Below are 17,564 nucleotides of genomic sequence, written 5' to 3'. Positions count from 1 at the left end.
CTAGTGGTCTCGGGGTCAATGGCCCTTCCTGATCCCTAACACTCAGTGGGCCTCCGTGGCTGGCTCCCAACGATCACCATACTGTCTTCCAAAGCGGTTGCACTAGTTTGCTTTTCCACCAGCAGGGTAGAAGCGTTCTTTTTTCTCCTCATCCTTGCCTATATCTTGTTGTTTGTTTCATTAATGATGGCCATTTTTACTGGGGTTAGATGGTGTCTAAATGTGGTTTGATTTACATTTCTCTGATGATTAGTGAGGCTAAGCACTTTTTCATGTGTCTGTTGGCTGCCTGAATATCTTCTTTTGAGAAGTGTCTTTTGCCCACTTTTTAATGGGACTGTTTGGGATTTTTTTTGGTGCATTTGAGTTCCTTGTAGGTCCTAGATGTTAGGCCTTTGTCTAACATACAGTTAGACAATATACAGTTGACAAATATTTTTTCCCATTGTGTGGGCTATCTCCCTGCTCTCTTGATGGTTTCTTTTGCTTTGCAGAAGCTGGTCAGTTCAGGGGTATCCAAACAGGAAAAGAGGAAGTCAAGCTTATCTGTCTTTACTGATGATATGATCCTGTACCTCAAAAATCCACAAGAATCTGTAAAAAAAAACAACCCTGCTTGCACTGATAAAGGACTTTGGCAAAGCCTCAGGATACAAAATAAATGTGCAAAAGACAGTTGCATTCTTATACACCAACAACAAGCAGGCAGAGAACCAAATAAAAAGCACAATTCCATTCACAATAGACACACACGCACACACACACACACACACACACACACACACACACACACACACACACACAAAACCCTCAGCATCTTCCTAACCAGAGAAGTGAAAGACCTTTACAATGAGAACTACAAAACACAACTCAAAGAAATCCAAGAAGACACAAACAAGTGGAAAAATATTCCATGCTCATGGATAGGAAGAATCAACATTGTTAAGAGGTCCATTCTACCAAAGGCAATCTACAGATTCAATGCAATACCCATTAAATTACCAACATCATTCTTATCAGTTCTGGAAATGACAATACAGAAATTCGTATGGAGAGATAACTAACCACAAATAGTCAAAACAATCCTTAGCAAAATAACCCCCAAAAACAAAACAACAAAATAACAACAACAACAAAAAACAAAGCAGGCGGTATCACACTTCCAGACTTCTAACTTTACTATAAGACTACAGTAATCAAAACAACCTGGTATTGGTAAAAGAATAGGCATATAGACCAATGGAACAGAATAGAGATCCAGAAGTAAAACCTCAATTTCTCAACCAACTCATCTTTGACAAAGCCTCCAACAACAACCACTGGGAGAAGAGAACCTATTCAGTAAACGGTGCTGGGAAAACTGGCTGTCCACATGCAGAAGATTGAAACAGGAGCCCTACCTTTCACCATATACAAAAATTAACCTTAAATGGATCAAAGACCTAAACGTAAAACCTCAACTATAAGAATCTTAGAAAATGCAGAAGACACCTTTGTGGATATTGGAACTGGCAACCAATTCCTGATCAAAACCCTAAGTGCCCATACCATTTTTAAAATTATTTATTTATTTTTAATTTATTTTTATTGTAGAGTTGGAGGTACACATGAGGGTTTGCAACATATGCAGGCTGCATGCAGGTGAAGTTTGGGCTCCTGGCTGGCCCTCTTTCTCCCTGATAGTGGACCAGTTAACCATTGTGTTGCCAGTTGCCATCCTCCCTCCTCTCTCCATTTCTTCCCTAGCTGTGCCCTCCCATTCCATCCTTGTGCTAATGGAACCCATTTATAAGTGAGAACATGTGGGATTCAGTTCTTTGTTTCTGTGATAGTTCACTTAGTATGATGGTCTCTAGCTGTTCAAGTTGCTGTGGAGGCTATGACTTTGTTCTTCTTTATGGTTGTGTAATACTTCTCATGTATATGTACCACATTTTCTTTATTTAGTCTGGGCAGAGGATTGGTTCCATGTTTTTGCTATTGTGAGTAATGCAGCAATAAACATGAGTGTGCAGATGTCTTTTTTGTAGAGCAATTTATGTTCCTCCGGGTATATTCCCAGTAGAGGGATTTCTGTATTATATGGAGAAATCTTTGAGAAATCACTACACTGTTTTTCTTATAGTTTGGACTAGTTTACATTCTCACCTACAGTGTAGCTACATTCCCTTTTCTCTGCAGGTGCTCCAGCATCTGTTCTTTTTTGACTTGTTAATGATAGCTGTCCTTACTGGAGTTCAGTGGTATTTCACTGTAGTTTTGATCTGCATTTCTCTGATGATTATTGAGCCTGAGTATTTTTTCATGTGTCTGTCGGCTGCTTGTATGCCATCCTTTGAGAAGTGTCTATTCATGTCCTTTGCCCACTTTTTAAAAATGTTTTGTCTGTTCTTTTTTCTTCTTTCAACTTATTTGAGTTTCTTGTAGATTCTGGATGTTAAACCTTTGTCAGATGCCTAGCTTGTAATTTTTTTGTGTGTGTGTGCAGTCTGTGGGTTGTCTCTTTACTCTCTTGACAGTTTTTTTTTTTTTTTACTGTACAAATGCTTTTTAGTTTGAGAAGTTTCCATCTGTCTATCTTAGCTTTTGTTATATTTGATTTGCTTTTGGGGACTTGCTCATGAATTCATTGCCTACCCAGATGTGCATCCCCATTTGTTCCCCATGATTTAGTTTCCAAATCTTTGTCATTTCAAACTCATGTAACAGGTTTCACATTGTCATTCCTGCTTCTAGCTTTTTAAAAATCTATTTTTATACTATTGTTAGAATGCTACTTCCAAACAAAAAATCTGATCAAAGTAACTGATACAATATTTCCGTGGCTCCACATCTTCCATCACTATAATTGCAATTCCTTTACATAGTCTACAAGACTTTATATTATTTCCTTTCAGCCTCATCTACTAATGAGTAGAAAAATTGATCTTCAAATGAGTTTTCTACTTTCTTCTTTGTTTAATTCACTAACTTTCCATGAGTGTCCCAGAAAAGGTCAATATGAATATTGAAGGGCAGGCATCTCAGTCATTTTTATGACATTATTTCTAGCTAAAATTTTGTGTTTAAAATCAACAGAAGCTTTGGAAGATATATATATATATTTTCAAATAGCTTATCTAAGAGTGTACTATGTTTTAAAATTAATCATGTGTTGTTTGTGAACATTTCATTAGTTGTATCACCTATATTTATGTCAAACAAGAATCAAGAATGAAGATGGTTCTAAGTGCTTATAAATTCATTGGTTTGGAGACTGTTATGGGAGTGTATACACAAAGTTGTTAAATGCTTTGAGGATAAGATTAAAATTAAAATGAATTTTAAACTGAAGATGGATGATTTATGCTTACCTGTGGGAAATATAGTAGAATATTGTTCAATCAGAACCAGTGCAGTAGTGTTTACTCTGTAATGAAAACCAAACATTTTGATATTATGTGCAAAATAGAAATCAAACCAAGAAATGAAGTCTACAGATCTTATTTCTTCAACTGATTATAAGGACTTAGCTGGAATTAACTTATTTTTCTCTCCTACTCCTTCTAACATTCCACTGGACTTTAGCCAGGAGGTCAGTTGCTTGTATTTTTCTTGGATAAAATTGCTGTAGTCTTCCATTAATATTTATAATTAGGCAAAGTTGTATAAGAAGAGCCTTTGGTTTTCACCTATACTATCCCTAGCTGTGATTGTCTGTTTCTCAGGGGTCACAATTGAAATTCCCTTACAAAGAAAGTAACATGAGTAGGGAATACGGTAACTTGGAAAAGGCAAGTTCTCAAGTCCTATCTGAGCTAGTCCCACACATGGCTATGAGAATCAGATAGGACATAGTTATGAATAGGTTATATAGCTGAACTACCTTATGTATATGGTTATGTTCTTGTGTACATTTACTCGTATGTAAGTCTCAAAATATACTACAGTCTCTGGCAGGTGAAAGAAGACCTTCTAAAATTTTATTTCATTATTCAGTATTTACCCACAAGGAAAAATACACATTCTGCAGGTTAATAATTGTATGTCAATTGCTAGGCAATGTGTCAGTTTGCAGCAGTAAGAAGACTCCATCAGCAATTGAAGTCGCTACTGAATTTCACTGCTGCCATTCTCACATACCCATATATCTTCTGTAAGTGTTAAATTGGATAATTAATGGAAGATATAATATAAATTACAATAGTTGCCTCTTTTAAGTTTTTATAATGTCATGATTGTCTGCAATTCCCCAAGTAATGTGGTTGTGGCTTTTTTATTTGCAAGAAAATTGACAGTGGCTTCCATATGGTTTTTCCTTTCTTAATAGACTTTACTACATGATCAGGGAACCAAGTGGAGGTACTGTTAATTGCTGAAGATATCACTCAAGTTTTACAATTAGGAACTAGGGAAATGACTAGTGAATGGGATTAGGATATTCCAGGGATTACTGTGAGGCAAGCTCAAGTCAGAATATGATTTATCATCTGGAGTCTGTAAGTCTCCACTCTGGCCAGTGGGATACACATTGCAGATCCCTAGACATTAGTGCTATTTCAGAGCCTGTATTTAATAATTTTCAAGAGAGTTTAGAATATTTCCTTTTTTTTCAAGAGACAGTTACCCAGATAAAACAGCCACAATTGCTTTGGAGAAGGTTAGGAGGAAGATTCAAGAATAAAAAATAATGTTAATTCAGGGTTTTCTCTCAATGGTACTCAATCTCCTTTCACTTAGAATTGTTTGAGAGGCAATGATATTAGTAACTTTATCATGCTGTTTTTCACTAGCTCTGGTGAGCTAGTTCCCCCCTGTTTTACAAATCTAATAAGATCCTGGTGATTGCTTATTGATTTAATTCCCGAAACTTTACATTTTAGCCAGGATCAGAGACCTTTTCACGCCTTAAGTTCTTCTGTGATCTGATTACTACACCTGTCCTACTGCCTATTATGTTGATTTCAGTCATTTTGGGCTCCAGTGAACTTATTGGAATTAGAACATTCTTTTCATTTGCTATATTTTCTGAAGAAATTACTGGTCTAGAGTGGTGTTTTCTCACCAGTGTAATTTTTTTTTTTTGGTGGCAGGAATGAAGGGAGATTGATTTGGGTTATAATGGGCAAAGAATGAAGGAATAAATGGTTAAGATGCACAATGAATCTAGCAATCTAGTCTTCAAAGTAACTGAGTTCTTTCCTCTACATTTCACCAAAGAATATATGGCCTTTCTATGTCACTTGGTATAGGCCAACATTAGGCAAGCTATAAAATCATACCCAGTGTCTTATCTGGCACATTGAACGCAGAAATTCTGGTGCTTTGCTTACATGCTTATAAATTCAACTCAACCAAAACTGTATTTGGATTAAAATCTATCCAAAATTGTTGAAATCTTTCAACAACCATTTTCACTAATATTCTCTCGCTTAAAAAAAAAAAAATACCAAGCCACAGCGGTTAATGGAGTCCTTTAATTCCTTCTAGGCATAAGGCTTCTCTTCCTTCCTCTGTGGCTGCATGTTTATCTCCCATGCTATGCTCAGTTCTTATTTTAGGTACTAGAGCAATAGCATGAGGGAAAGCATAAGTGAGATTTACATATAGTCATCTCTTGATAACCATAGGGATTGGTTCCAGGAACCTCATGGGTACCAAAATTTACAGATATTTGTCTCATATAAAATGGCATAGACTTTGTATATAACGAATACACATTTTCCTGTATAGTTTAAATCATCTCTAGATTATGTATAATACCCAGTACAATGCCTACACATCACTTCAATCACATAGATTCAACTTAATATTAATACCATGTGCAGTGGCAAGTTCAAGTATTGCTGTTTGGAACTTAAGGGATTTTTTTTCTGAATACTTTTGATATGCTATTGGTTGAATCCATGAATTCAGAACCCGTGGATATGGAGTCTGATTGTATTTCCCCTGCAAGAGCATCAGGATAACCTCAGGTAAAGAAATTTTGGTGATGTTTCCCAGGAATTTGTGATTTTGAAATTCTCTATTTCTTCCAATTCTTTTTAGATATCCGTGTTAAAATTTTAATTATCTTTTTTCTGACCACTGCTCTAATGTTGACAAAAGTGATTGTTAAGATAGTGTCAAATTATCTGGAGAAATTTGAGAATCTACAGTGTAAGTTTTTGTGTTTGACTTTCCATAAACTCAGAGGAAATCAGTGACTAGCAGAAGGTTATTAAAAGGACCTGAGTTCAATTCCATGCTTTGAAGGGAGAGTTTTAAGATGGGAACTTTTTCTTTTCTTTTCTTCACATTCCTTTACATTGTTCAGAGCTATCATTTTCTCCAGTAGCCTAAGATTCCCCATGCCCTTCTCCCCTATCTTTCTTTTTTCTTGATTAATGGCAGTAGCTATTTTTTCAGCCAGAGCTTCACAGTCTCTTGGGTCATCACCTGAGATAACTGCAACTGGTAATTAGTTGTTCTGCCACTCTGTAGCAGTTGCAACAAACTCTTCTGGAGTATAAAGTAGATTTTTACTTTCATTGGACCCAGTTGAGCCCAAGAAGTAAATTCAAATACTGCAAATATCCCTGAGCTTTTTTAAAAACCTGAATTCTGCATTGGTAATAATTTATCTAATTGTGGCATCCTCTGGTTGCAAATGACAGAAACCATTTCTAGCTAACTTAGGCAAAAGGCAGCTTATTCAAAGCATACTTATTTACTCATAGAATAAAAACAAAATCTGATTTACTAGAGCAGCTCAGAGGATCATATCACAGGGATTATTGAACTATCTCTAGGGCATTTCCATCAGTAAATTCAACTCCAACTGTTTTCTTTTGAGATTCAAACTAGCTTTGACTGAGTCACATCCTCACCCAATGGTGATGGGAGGGCTGGGCATGGAGGGTGGGTAGTGACAGGAGATTGTCCTGTGATGAGTAACTCTGGCAGCAACTCATGGCATGGGAACAGAGTGTGTCTCCAAAGAAGGTTGTGATATAGAAAAAACAAACAAAACATCCCAGATTAGTGACTAACTAATGATTTAACCTTTTTCTTATGGCTTTTTAAAAAAAATAAACAGGCTGTAGTAGTGTTTAAAATATCTATATGGACCATATGCTTAGAAGATAATTTTCTTGTTAGAAGTTGTTTTTATTTCCTAAATAGAATTGTTTAAATATACAGGGCATCTAGAAAAATAGCATTCATGTCTATGTAAAAATTATATTATTATTATTTATTTATGTATTAAAATTATATAATTATATAAAAGAATATGTGGTTCAACTAGGTTCTCCAAACTTTGGAGATAATGGAGCAAAGTAAAAGTAGGAACAAAAGCAAATGTTCTCGCATTGCCAGGGAAAGATTATTGTTAGACATATAAAGAAAGATACATTCCTAAGGATATTAATGGAGAAGAAAGATATCTTCTCAGCAGGCAGATATTGAAAACAATAACAGTCTCAACATGAGTCTCAAAGGCATATAATTAGCTTATGGAAAAAATAGTTTAGACCATTACATCTCAAATCTGGCTGTGTGTTAGAATCATATTTTTAAAAGCACAAAAGCATCATCATTCCCAGAAATTTTATAGTGGAGCCCAGTAGGACTACTGTATTGCACAGCTCCATAGGACTCCATTCACATCACAATTATATGCATGGTGCCCCTTGAAGTTGTTTAGTGCCTGGCCTGTATAGCCATCAACATTAAATAATTATTTTTATTTTTGTATTATGGTTATTTTTCTACTAAGATTTTTCGAAGCTCCTCGGGTTTATTTTATTTTATTTTTTATGTTTCTGAATTTTGTCCAGACTTTGAAATGACCAAGTCAGGCCATCTCGTGTTTCTTATTCTCACCCCCAGCCTTTTTTGATTACTCTTTAAAGCTCTCTTTGTGTTAACCATGATCTCACTTGTCTACAGATATAATGGGTAGAACTGGGCATTACTGAACACACAGAATTATTAGCTTTAGCCCATACTTACTGTGGTTGATGCTGAGTGCTGCATCTTATTTCAGGGCAAGTGTTGAAAGAACTGGGTCTAGGGCATGTCTGGTAACATTGAAATGGTCAAATGTGTGAATGGTAAGTGGCTAATTTTGATATATCTGTAGTAACAGTCTATGGCAGAAGTTGTCAGAGTAGCTAACCTCTATGTGTCAAGCACAATGCTTATTACCTAATCATCACCTCAGTTTCCTTCCTCCCTGTCTCCCTCCCTCTGGTGAGAAGAGGACATGTGTGGTAATTTAGAAAACTATATAATATAAAATATATAAATATATAAAAATCTTTAAATATCAATTAATTAACTTGGTGCTGCCTCTGACTTTATTGTATGGTTATATTACATTTTTTTTTTTTGAGTTGGAGTCTCACTCTGTCGCCCAGACTGGAGTGCAGTGGCCGCTCCTGGCCACCACAGCCTCGACCTGCTGGGCTCCGGTGATCCTTCCGCCTCAGCCTTCCAAGTAGCCGGAATTACAGGCATGCTCTACCATACCCGGCTGATTTTTTGATTTATTGTAGAGATGAAGTCTCGCTGCCCGGGTGGGTCTTGAACCCGCGGGCTCAGGCAATCCACTCACCTCAGCCTCCCAAAGGTGCGGGATTACAGGCTGAGCCACCGATCCCGGCTTATATTACATTTTTAATCTCCTATTTTACAGAGGATTAACTTTGCAAATTTGGATAGCTCACAATTTGGGGGAATGCTCAAGCCTGTGTCAGAGTGGTACAAATGAAGATATTGGTATAAATTAAACTTAACAGAAAGTAACCCTGTCTATTCTGATAGAATTCTATGTGGGTTGTGTAGGACTGGCTGGTTTTATAGCTAGATGGAAGAAACTCTATGCTTATTTCTGAAAATGCCTGGAAGCTTAGTATTGACAGTTAGGCAAGATATAAATGAGATAGACTAGTTAGTGATTTAAAATGTGCTTTTGATATTAAAAATGACCCTGGAGGCTTTGGGATGGTTTATCTACACTGTTGAGAGATGTATGGGTTGATGGTTTACATCTAGTATAATTATTGTACAGCCTGGCTTGGCTATGTGACCAGTAGTGTATAAAAGACAGTACTGCAAAGTTATGCTGACACTATTCTGAAATCAAGGTACATCCTGTGTGACTGAGAAAGGGCACCTAAAGGACCACACCTGGAAGTCTCAAACGTTTCTGATTGCTTGGGCTTTGTTTTCCCCACTGTACCATATCCTTTATCTTCATTAAAGCCTTACAAGAATATACTCTGAGTCTTGTGAGTTCTTTGAGCATTCGACCCTGTAATTGGTGCATGTACTATTTGCAATTTGCTCTTTACTTATTAGACAGGTGTGAAGGAATACATAACAAAGTAATTAAATATAAATTATAATCTGGATGGGAGATCCAAGATGGCCACTGTGGGGCAGCAGACTAGCACTTATCTTGCAATGCAGAGTAGGGATACAGCCACCAATAGACACAGACACCCTGAACAGTTTTGGGCAAACGATGCACCCTCCACCCAGTGGAGATTTCTTCAAACACAAAGAGACTAGAAAGCAGAGTGCTACAGTGGCAGATGCTGGAATCTGGGTGCCCCATCCCCTGCCATGCACCAAGCTTGCATAGGAACAGAAGCCCTGCCCTGTGTACAAGAGGTGTGAATAATTCTGACATACTCTGGGTGGGTTCCCCACCCTCCATCCACATGTGAATCATTGGTCCCACACAAGAGGAGTCCTGATCAGGACATAGCAGTAGGCAATCACAGCCAAAGCAGAATGGGAGCAAACCTGTGCTCTGACAGCTTCCAAGCATGTGCATTCTGCCAGTGGAACCTAGTGACCAGCTTCCAGGCCAGGAAAGTTCACTTGAAGATTAAACTCAGCTGGCACTCACTGCCAAGATCTAATGACCAGTCCCCTCTCAAGAAGGACCACTTGCCACCCTCAGGGTGGATCCCCACCCAACTCCCATGGCAGAGAGCTCACTCCCTTTCAAGTGCTGAGCATAGACTTGAATGGGGAGGAAGTGACACAAAAGACAGCCAAAGTCATTCCCAGTGAAAAAGTATCTGTACTGCAAACTGCAAACCAGCAGACAGGGGGCCCATCCCCCAACCTGTTCCCCCAGAGTACCTGCAATGGATCTGAAAACTAATCCAACAGGATGGATCACAGGAAAACCTCTGGGACAGAGGCGCCTTTTCCAGGGTGCAGTGCAGAGCAGAAGTGAGTGCCCCTCTCTCTCTTACTGAGTGATACACATTGAAATGACAGAAAGGGCCCTAGGAAAAAGTGACCTTAATTAACTTCAGAGCAACAAAACAAAAGAGGAAAGATAGGGAAGAATTGCTTTTCACAAATGAGGAGGAATTAATGAAAAAACACAGTACATCCTGAGAATCTTAAAGAGACAGCACCCAAAAAAAGCAGGCATCAGTGCACAAACAATGGAAGCCCCTGCAGAACAACCTATTCCAGATGACAGTCACATAACTCAAAGATTGGATGACTAAAATTAATAAAGAGAACCATGAGAAACTAGAAGCAAAACTCACTGAAATCATACTGGAAATAAAAGTGGAGTTGGCCAATTTCAGAAAGACCCATTCTGAAATACTGGAAATGAAGGACTTCATCCTGGAAGTTAAAAACACTATAACAAGCATACAAAAGAGGATCAATCAGGTAGAGGAAATAATCTCAGAGCTTGAAAACCAAAGTATGGAACTAACCAATCTGTCAAAAACATTAAAACAGGCTCAAAAAGAATAAGCAAAGCCTCTGAGATGTGTAGGAATATGTCAAGAAGCCAAATCTATGCCTGACTGGTATCTCTAAAACATAAAGGAAAACTGAGAACACCATGGAACAGGCATTTCATGAGGTCATCCAAGAAAACTTACCATATCTTGCTAGGGAGGTGACCCTCTAAGAGCAAGAGATTCAGAGAAACCCCACAAGGTATCGCATGAAAAGACCGTCTCCAAGATACATAGTAATTTGCCTCCACAAAGTAAGCATGAAAGAAAAATTCCTAAAGGCAATAAGAGAGAGAGGTAAGATCACCTACCAGGAAAGACCCATCAGAATGGCTCCAGAATTATCTGCAAAAACATTACAAATCAGAAAGGACTGGAGTTCCATTTTTAATGTTCTTAAAGATAAGCAATTCCACCAAGAATTTCTGACCATGCCAAACTAAACTTTACCAGTGATAGAGAATTAAAATTCTTCCCAAGCATCCAGTCCATAGGAGAATATGCTGCCTCCAGATCAGCCCTTCAGGAGTTGCTTAAGAAGGTGTTGAACACAGAAACAAACAAACAGTCATAGCCATAACAAAAGTATAGGCAAGCACAGAGTTAACAGAGCATCCAGATCATTCAGAAAAATGAAAATAGACATATAAATACAAAAGTAAAAAGGAAATCAAGCAAACCCCTAAAAGCCCCATGACAGGGATGAACTCTCATATTTCAATAATTAATTTGAATGTGAATGAACTGAATGCACCACTAAAGCAGTATAGAGTGGCAAACTGGGTAAAGAAGCATGATCCAACATTCTGCTGTCTTCAGGAAACTCATCTCACTGCAAAAGACACCAACTGCAAAAGACACCAACATTCTGCTGCCTTCAGGAAACTCATCTCACCACAAAAGTCACCAAGAGGCTCAAAGTTAAAGGCTGAAAAATGACCTTTCAGGCTAACAGGAAACAGAAGAGAACAGAGGTGGCTATAATGATAATAGATAAAGCAGACTTCAAACCATCAAAAGTTAAAAATGACATGGAAGGACACTACATAATGATAAAAGGCTCAATCTGCCAGCAAGAAATATCCATCTTAAACATATTTGCTCCCAACACAGAAGCACCAAGTTTTATAAAACAACTCAAAGTAAACTAAGAGAGGACACTGACACTCATAAAATCATAGTTGGAAACCTTGATACCTTGCTAACGGCCCTAGACAGATCATCAAGGCAAAAAAGCAACAAGGAGTTTCAGAACCTTAACTTAACACTTGATCAAATGGATTTAACAGACATCTACAGGAGAATTCACCCAACAACTACAAAGTATACATTCTACTCATCAGGACATGAAACATTCTCCAAGATTGATCACATTCTTGGACATAAATCAATTTTGAACAACTTTCAAAAGGTAAAAAAAACCATGCATGTCCTCAGATCACAGTGAAACAAAAATAAATATTGCCACCAACAAGATCTGCCCCAAACACACAAAGACATGGACTAAAAACATGCTGCTGAATGACTCCTGGGTCAACACAGAAATCAAGACAGAAACAAACAAAAACAAAGACACCTTATCAGAATCATTGGAATGCCATGAAACGGTGTTGAGGAAAATGCATAACATTGTACATGCACATCAAGAAAATAGAAGGATCACAAGTAAATAATCTAACATCATACCTATAAGAGCTGAAAGGGCAAGATCATCTAAATCCTAATATCAGAAGAAAAATCCAGATCCTAAGATAAAGTCACAATTGCAGAATATAGAAGGCAAAAATATCATAGAAGTGATCAACAAAATAAAAGATGGTTTTTGGAAAAGATAAATAAGATTGATGAACCCCTGACCAGATTGACTGAAAAAAAGTGAGAGAAAGTCCAAATACAATTAGAAATGAAAAAGGCAAGTTCACAATTGACCCTGAAGAAATTCAAAAGATCATCAGAGATTACTATCAACATCTGTATGCAAATAAACTAGAAAATCTAAAGGAAATGGAGGATTTCCTGGCATCACACAACCTCCCAAGGTTGAAACAAGAAGAATTTGAAACTCTAGATAGACCAATAACAATCAAAGAAATCTACTCAGTCATAAGAAACCTCCCTGTCAAAAAAAGCTCTGGACCAGATGGCTTGCCAGCTGAATTCTACAAGACATACAAAGAGGAGCTGATACTAATCTTAATGAAAATATTCCAAGCAATCGAGAATGATGGAATTCTCCCCAAAACATTTTATGAAGTTAATATCATACTGATACTGAAACCTGGCAAAGACCCAACAAGGAAAGATAATTACAGGCCAATCTCCTTGAGGAACATAGATGCAAAAATTCTCATCAAGGTTCTAGTGAATTGGATCCAACAACACATCTCAAGAATCATCCACCATGACCAGATAGGCTTCATTCTTGGGATGCAGGACTGCTTCAACATTCAAAAGACTGTAACCATAATTCAGCACATTAATGGATGTGAAACCAAGAACCACATGATTACCTCACTAGATGCAGAAAAAGCATTTGACAAAATCAAGCAACCCTTTCTGATAAAAACCCTCGAACAACTAGACATCGAAAGCATGGTCCTCAAGACAAGAACAATCTAGGATAAACTCACAGCCAACATTTTGCTCCATGACAGAAGCTGGAAGCATTTCCCTTGAGAAAGGGAACAAGACTAGGATAACCACTCTCACTCCTTCTATTCAACATGTGCTGGAGGTCCTAGCCAGAGAAATCAGGCAAGAGAAGGAAATTAGGGGTATCCAAATAGGAAAAGGAAATTAATCTATCCCTCTTTGTGGACGATATGATTCTATACCTAGAAAATCCTAGGGAATCTATCAAAAACTTCCTTGCACTAATAAATGACTTCGTAGTCTGAGGCTACAAAATGAACATGGATTTTTATACACCAGCAACAAGCAGCAGATAACCTAATAAAAAACACAATCCCATTCATCATACCATAAAAAAATAAGAAGTACCTTGGGATCCACCTAACCAGAGAAATGAAAGACATTTCCAATGAGAACTATAAAACTCTGCTCAAGAAATCAAGGATGATACAAATGGGAAAATATCCCATGCTTATGGTTATAAAGAATCAATATTGTCAAGATATCCATTCTACCCAAGTCAATCTACAGATTCAATGCTATGCCCATCAAATCACCAACATCTTTTCTCATAGACCTGAAATGACAATACAGAAATTCATATGGAAATAAAAAAGAGCATGAATAGCCAAAACAATCCTCAGCAAAAGGAACCAAGTGGGAGGTATCACACTTCCAGACTTTAAAGTTTATTACAAAGCTACAGTAATCAAGATAGCATGGTATTGGTACAAGAATAGGCACACAGACCAATGGAACATGACAGAGATTCTGGAAGTAAAAACACAGTCTCTCAGCCAACTCATCTTCAAGAAAGCTACCAATAGCCATCACAGAGGCAAGGAGACCATATTTAGCAAATGATACTGGGAAAACTGTCTAACCACATGCAGAAGAGTGAAACTGGACCATATACAAAAATCACCATATGCAAAAATCAACACAAAATGGATCAAGTACCTAAGCATCAAACATCAAACTATAAGAATCCTCAAATTTGTAGGACACACCATTCTGGACATCGGAGTAGGCAATTAATTCATGAACAATTTCCCAAAAGTGAATGCTACAAAAGCTAAGATAGACAGGTGAAGCTTTATCAGACTGAAAAGCTTTTGCACAGCAAAAGAAACCATCATGAGAGTAAAGAGACAACCTATAGAATGGGAAAAAATATTTGCAAATTATGCATCTGACAAAGGCCTAACATCCAGGATCTACAAGAAACTCAAGTGAAAGGAAAACAAAACAAAATGAAAAAATCAACCCCAGTAAAAAGTGGGCAAAAGACATAAACAGACACTTCTCTAAGGATGACATATAAGTGACCAACAGACACATGAAAAATATTCAGCCTCACAAATCATCAGAGAAATGCAAATCAAAACCACAGTGAGATACCACCTAACTCCAGTAAGGATGACTATCATCAACAAGACAAAAAACAGGTGCTGGCATGACTGTGGAGGAGAGAGAATGCTTCTGTACTGTTGGTGGGAATGTAAACTAGTTCAATCTTTATGGAAAGCAGTATGGCAATTCCTCAGAGAACTAAAAATTGAGCTTCTGTACAATCTAGTAATCCCTCTCTTGAGAATATATACTGAGAACACAAATCACTTTGCCACAAAGAAACATGTTTATTGCCACACTATTTGCAATAGCAAAAACATGGACCCAGTTCTGCTGCCCATCAAAAGTGGGCTGAATAAAGAAAATGGGTACATATACATGATGGAGTATTATGCAGCCAAATTTAAAAAACAAAATCATGGACTTCGCAGCAACTTGGATGCAGTTGGAGACCATCATACTAAGTGAACTATCACATAAACAAAGAACTGAATACCACATTTTCTCACTTGTAAGTGGGCACTAATCACTAGTCACATTAGCACAAGGATGGGATCAGCAGTCACTGGGCACTGCTAGGGAAGGGAGGGAGGGTGGAGGGTGAGGGGCATGTGAAAACACAAAGGGAAACTGGTCCACTACCAGGTGGAGTAAGGATCACTCAGAAGCCCAAACTTCACCTGAAGTAGCCTATTTGATGCAGTAATCCTCACTTGTCACCCATAACACTATAATATATAAATTTTAAAAAATTATAATCTGGTACTTTTGTATACTACACTGTGGTTAACTTAAATGTCTGATTTTAGATCTATATTTAACTCTTTGTATACTACTTGTGCCTAGCTTTTGTTGTTGCTACAGTTTGTCCAAAAAATCTTAAAAATTTTGAACTACAAGATGTCTGCTTTTTGTGAATTAAAAAAAAGGAATACATTGTGAAGAACCAGTAACTTTCACAAAGTTTGTTCAGATGATTTGAATGTTGAAATAGTTTGAGAATATTGGTTAAATTGTAGCCCACTTGTCTAATATTTAAATCAACCTTAAGTAAGTTACTGAGTCTAAAAGCTTTTTCTTTCTCTTTAAAAAAAAATTACTTATTATAAAAATGTGGGGTACAATTCAGGGTTAGGTATACAAACATTGATTGTGCAGGTACCCTTGATGAGGTATGCCCCTCCCTCCCCTAGCAGTTTCCCTCAACTACCAGCCCCGCCCCTGACAGTTTTCCACTACTGCCAATCGCTTTCTTATAGCATTATAATTGTTCAAGGTCACCTTATGAGTGAGAACATACGGAACTCAGTTCTTTGTTTCTGTGATAAATCACTGAATATGATAGACTCCAAATCCGTCCAATTTGCTGCAAAGTCCATATATTTGTCCTTCTTTATGGCTGCATAATATTCCATTGCGTGCATGTATCACATTTTTTAAATCCAGTCCAGCTTCAATGGGCAACACGGTTGGTTCCATGTTTTTGCTATTGTGAATAGAGCTGCAACAAACACGTGTGCAGGTATCTTTTTTGTAGAATAATTTGAGTTCCTCCAGGTATATTCCCAATAGGGGAATTGCTGGATCATATGGAAGGTCAATTTCTAGTTCTTTCAGAAATCTCCAGACTGTTTTCCAGAGAGGTTGTACAAGTTTGCATTCCCACCCGCAGTGTAGAAGCATTCCTTTTTCTCTACATCCTCGCCAGCATCTGTTGTTTGTTTTATTAATGATGGCCATTCTTACAGGGGTTAGGTGGTATCTCAATGTGGTTTTGATTTGCATTTCTCTGATGATGAGTGAGGCTGAGCACTTTTTCATGTGTCTGTTGGCTGCCTGTATATCTTCTTTTGAGAAGTGTCTATTCATGTCTTTTGTCCACTTTTTAAAGGGGTTATTTGTTTTTTTTCCCTTTAGTGTGTTTGAGTTCCTTTTGATCCTAGATATAAGGCCTTTGTCAGATATACAGTTGACAAATATTTTTTCCCATTCTGTGGGGTGTCTCCCTGTTCTCTTGATGGTTTCTTTTACTTTGCAGAAGCTTGTTAATTTATGAGGTCCCACTTGTCTATCTTATTTCTTAAGATATTGGCCTTTTTTTAAATCCAATCCTCTTTTGATGGGCAGCATGGTTGCTTCCAGGTTCTTGCTATTGTGAACAATGCTGTGATAAACATACATGTGCAGGTGTCTTTTTTGTAGAGTGATTTGTGTTCTTCCAGATATATTCCCAGTAGGGGGATTGCAGGGTCGTATGGGAGGTAGATATTTAGAGGGAATACTATGCAGCCATAAAAAAGAACAAAATCATGAATTTTGCAGCAACCTGGATGGAACTAGAGTCTATAATACTGAGTGACCTCTCACAAAAACAAAGGTCCGAGTATCACATGTTTTCACTCATATAATGGACCTTGAACATCCAATCTAATACTATAAGAAAATGACTGACAGTAGTGGGAAACTATGGGGGGGGAGATGGGATTAATGAGCAAATATCTGTCTGGGGATGGGGAAGCACCTTAATCAATAGGGTGCCTGAATGAAATGTATTTGTATACCTAACCCTTAACTGTACCCCACAACATCATAATAAAAAAATATTGATTATTGAAAAAAAAATATTGGCCTTTAGAGTTCTGGATAGGAATTGGTTGCCAGTTCCCATTTCCATAAAGGTGTCTCCTACATTTTCTAAGGTTCTTATAGTTTGAGGTTTTACATTTAGATCTTTGATCCATTTAGAGTTAATTTTTGTGTATGGCGATAGGTAGGGGTCCTGTTTCAGTCTTTTGCATGTTGTCAACCAGTTTTCCCAGCACCATTTACTGAATA

Source organism: Carlito syrichta, unplaced genomic scaffold (genome assembly GCF_000164805.1).
Source record: "Carlito syrichta isolate Samal-C Ts95f unplaced genomic scaffold, Tarsius_syrichta-2.0.1 Scaffold305634, whole genome shotgun sequence".
In the NCBI taxonomy this organism is placed as follows: Eukaryota; Metazoa; Chordata; class Mammalia; order Primates; family Tarsiidae; genus Carlito; species Carlito syrichta.
Note: the sequence above shows the minus strand (reverse complement) of the source record.